The sequence below is a fragment of the Silene latifolia genome, chromosome Y (genome assembly GCF_048544455.1).
Source record: "Silene latifolia isolate original U9 population chromosome Y, ASM4854445v1, whole genome shotgun sequence".
NCBI classification, from domain to species: Eukaryota; Viridiplantae; Streptophyta; class Magnoliopsida; order Caryophyllales; family Caryophyllaceae; genus Silene; species Silene latifolia.
Window position 1 is genome coordinate 117,147,154 of NC_133538.1, and position 4,867 is coordinate 117,152,020.

Below are 4,867 nucleotides of genomic sequence, written 5' to 3' on the forward strand. Positions count from 1 at the left end.
AAGGAGCGTGTCGAAGAAGATTTGTCACTGTGTGTCGATTGACATTCCGTGGCTGCATGCTCGACACGTGGCCTGGTGCTGATTGGTGGACGCTTTATGGACTTTGCTCTGATTGGTCAACTGAATGGGCTTTGCTCTATAAATAGAGCAGTTAGGCCCTCATTTTGGCCATCAAACTTCATTTTCTCAAAAAATTTCCTCTCTCTAGCTTTTTTTTTTTTTGAAGAAACTTCTCTCTAGTTTTCGAAGCGTTACTCGGCGTAACACTTTCTTCAAGGTAAACAAACAAATTCTTCCCCACCTTTTTACTTGTTAAATAACTGTTGTCACCATGTCTGCTGCTGATGCTCTTCCTAGTACCTCTACTCCGGGGGGCGAACCGTCGCATCCTGATGAACAGGAGCCACTGGTTGTCACCCCGATAGGGTTCGGGGGGCGCTTGTCGCCTTCTCCTGAAATTGATGAGAAATTTTTGGAGGGTATTGATGATGATGATGATGAGGAAAGGACCCATTCTGACGTAGAGAGGCCGCATTATTCGTGGCACGGGGAAGCCTGCTCGATCAATCCTGATCGTGTTTGGACGAACAAGTTCGCTAGTTGTTCCGGGCCTGATCTTTTTGAAGACCATTACTCCTTCGGCAGGGGGTATAGAATCATTGTCCTTGAGGGTGATCAGGAAGTCTGTTGCCCTCCCGAAGGCTGTATTGGCGTGTACATCAGACATCTGGAGTATGGGCTCCGATTTCCTCTTAATGAACACGTCGCCGCCATAATCAAAGCCATGAATGTCGCCGTGGCACAACTGCATCCGTTGGCCATTAGGACTATTATTGGCTTTGTATGGTTATGTCTTTTTAAAGGGGAGGCCCCAACGGCGAACCTCTTCTGCCGGCTCCACCATCTTCGGCAAACTACCCTAGGCGGCTCGGGGTGGTACAGCATTCAGACCGAGCCGGGTTACGTCACCGTCTCCAAGCTGACATTTTGCAAGGACTGGAAGGGGCGGTGGGTATATGTTGAGGTTCCGGAGGACTATCCACTACCCCGGTCCTTCCAGAGCCGCGTCAATTTGCGGTGTAAGAGTCAGGAGGAGCATGATAGATATGTCTCCCGGAATAAGATTAAGATGGATGCCAAGAAGGTCTATCTTAAAGAGGACGAAGTGCGGGCAATGAGCCTATTCGAGGCTGAGGGGGATGGCACGCCGAAGGGATGGATGCCTCCGACGCAGATCATCCTTCAAGACGAGGCGCTCTGTCCTGTCGGCCTCATACCGGCCCTCGGCCAGGGTGAGTGGGGTCGGTGTGAGGCCCACCCTTGCTTTTATGCTTATGTATTTGAGCCTTGGTTTATTTCTTTTGCTTAACTATTGATTTTGTTTCTTGCAGATCGATTTGGCCGTGATCTCCCCGTCTCCATCCTAAACAAGTTGGGGCTTGACCAGGACGGGAGAGTTGTTGAGCTGCATCCTAAGGCCGCGCCACGTGATCGCAGACCGGCCCCGCACGAGCTTATGGAGCAGGCAATGAAGGCAATGGATGTGGCGGCGACTCAAGCGGAGATCGGCGGGAACGTGCCGCGCCGGAGACCAAAACCAACGTCTACGGCGGCTACGACGCCGACCCCAACTCAATCTTCAATCCCCGCAGTCCAAAAGGATCAGATGGTCGTCAATGTTGACGAGGACGTCACCGTTCTAGATGGTCCTCCTCCTTCAAATAAGAGGAAAGAAGCAACACCTGCTGCTGCTGTTACCGAGGCGGGGAAAGAAAAGGGATCAGCCGGCCCTCTGCCCAAGAAGGCTAGGACCGGTACGGATCTAACCCACGGCTCGGATTTAGCAGGTTCCTTAGGCATTCCTGATGACAGGCTTTCTGATATGTCGATGAATGTTGACATGGATGCTTTGTCTGGATTTTTTGTAGATCAGCCGTCGCCAACTGTCGTTCTCACTGAACGGCAATTGGAGAAGCAGCCTATGCAGACGGGCGATAAAAATGTCACCGTCGAATCCTCATCCCATAAGGTTTCCCCCGCTCAGCTTAGGGCGGAAGGCCTAAGGTTGTCCAAGAGGCTGGTGAAGTGGGCTGAACTAGCCGGCGCTTATATTATCGAGCAAGAAAAGCTCATAGCTCAAGCAGCTCCTGCGCTCGAACGGCTTAGGCTTGAGCTTGCCGCTTCCAAGAATGAGGCCGAGAGGACGAAGAAGAACTTCCAGGCCGCCATGAAGGACTTCCTCGCTGAGCGAAAGCTTAAGGAGGAAGCTGAGAAGCTGGTCCTGGCCGAGAGGGCCAAGATTGAGTCTGCGCTGTCTGGCGTCGCGAAGCTGCGGGAGGAGAAAGACAAATTTGAGGGCGGCTATCAGGCCATGGTTGAGCAGAGGGAATGATGGAAGTCCCTGCATTCGGCCGAGGCGAAGGAGCACAAGGGCACAAAGGCTGTCCTTGCTCATAGGGAGAAGGATATTGAGGTGCTAAAAACCATCATCATCCCTGACATGTGTGCCCGGTACCGGGACCAAGCTGAAGATGCTACCAGGGATGCGATTAAAGAGCTCCTTCCTGAAGGCTCCTCCCCGTGGCATGATTTTGACAGGCTTCTGGATGAGAAGGCTGCTGCTGCGGAGGCCAAGGCCGCGGATGAGGCGAAGGCGACGAAGGCCGCTCAGGAGGCTGCGGAGAAGGCGGCCCGGGATGCTAAGGTGAAGGAGGCCAGAGAGGAGGCTGAGAGGGCAAAGGCAAGTGAAGCTACCAAGCTTTTCTCAGGGCCGCCCACTGTTGGTGATGCTGCTACTGCTGCCGGTGGCGAGCATCCACAAGCATAGGGAGACGTGCGGTCGTCACCAGATTCACCCGGCCCTTCTGACAGCTTCAGCTGTTCGGGGGCCAACTATTGAGCCTTTCCTCCCTGCCATCCTTTTGGCGCTTCAAGTCTTAATGTTTGTAACTTTTTGTTGTACCTTCTTTTTTGATAAACTTTGGTAGGTTGTGTTTAGGCTATCCCTATGGGGACGGCCGTCGACTTTGTTTTGCCCCACCTGTAAACATTTTAATAAAGTTTGTTTATTTGCTTTCGGCTTGGCCGAGGCTTTGATCTCATCCTCCATTGAGCTGTCTTCTTACGTTTTCAACATATTGAGCGCTTTTTCGTTTCTACCTTCGGCCTGGCCGAGCGATTAGATGCGTATCTCAATCAGACATCAACGTTTTTAAACATGTTGGCATGTCGGTCGCTTCCTCCTCCCCTCCCGGTCTTGGCCGAGGCGGTCAGATTTGCGCTTCCCAACTGCTGTTGTGAACATGTTAGCGTATCGGTCGTTTCCCCGTCACTCCCGGCTTTGACCGTGGCAATCGAGGTTACGGCTCGACAGCGTTCGTATCTATAGACATATTGACCGCTTCCTCTGCCACTCCCGGATTGGCCGGGCGATCGATTTGCGTTCTCAATGTATTATACGTTCTTAAGCATGTTGGTCGCTTTCGCGATATCAATCGCATTTGTAGTGATTTGCCCGGTGGCGTCTACTAAGCATGTTGGTCGCTTTCGCGAGTATCAACTGCATTTGTAGTGACTGCCCGGCTTTGGCCGCGGCGTCTACTAGTGACTGCCCGGCTTTGGCCGTGGCGTCTACCTTAGTACTACTACGGAGGGGACTCTTCATTTTGATGGAAAACTTGGATCACTCTTCATTAGATATAATCACGCGTTGGGGTGCCCACAACGGTCTCGGGCACCTCCGCCGCTATATGAAATATTTTCTAAGGTTGTCTGTGTTCCAATGGCTCATTAGAGGCACTCCCTCCATGTCTGTCAGCCGGTATGTCCCCGGCCTCATTTCTTCAACCACCTTGTAGGGTCCTTCCCAGTTGGCCGTCATTTTACCATGGATGTTTTCTTTGTTGGTCGCGGCCGACTTTCTCAGGACTAGATCTCCTACTCTTAAGTCCCTTTTGTGGACCCTACGGTTGTATGCTCTTCTCATTTGGTTTTGATATACTGCCAAGTTGAGCCGTGCCGTGTCTCGACTTTCTTCGACCAGGTCTAGTGAGGCTCTCAGGCCTTCCTCATTTTCGATTTGGGTCAAAGGTTTGCGTTACGAATGTTGGCACCGCCGCTTCAATTAGCGGGACGGCCTCGGACCCATAGACTAGGTGGAATGGACTGCCACCTGTTGCCTCTTTCTCTCGTGGTTGAAGGGACCACAGGGGCGCCGGTAGTTCATCAGCCCATCTTCCCTTTAGATCTTCAACCTTCTTCTTCAACCCGTTAAGTATTGTTTTATTAGTCGCCTCCGCCGCCCGTTGCTCGAGGGTGGCGGGACGGAGGAGTATGCGGGGTTTGATACCGAGCTCTTCCAGCCAATTCATCACCATGTCACTCCAAAACTCTCGGCCCTGGTCAAATACCATGACTTGGGGTAACCCGAAACTAGTTATGATGTTCTCCGAAATCACCTTTCTTACGGCCGCCGTGGTCTTGGCAGGTACCGCGACAGCCTCGACCCATTTGGTGAAGTAGTCAACGGCGACGATCAGGTACTTCCTTCCTCTGGAGGCCGTCGGAAATGGTCCTAGTAAATCCATCCCCCATTTTGCAAATGGTAGGGGACTAAGTACCGGTTGCAGGTCTCGGGAAGGTGCATGTATTACCGGAGCATGCATCTGACAATTCTTGCACTTCTTGGTCTTTGTTCTGGAATCTTTCAACATGGTAAGCCAGAAGTAGCCGGCTCGGAGAGCTTTGTGGGCTAGCGTTCTCGCCCCCATGTGGTGTCCGCAGATGCCTTCGTGAATCTCTGTCAGTATAAGCTCCGTGTCGGCTGGGCCGACACATTTTAGGAGTGGTCTTATCACGGACCTTCTGT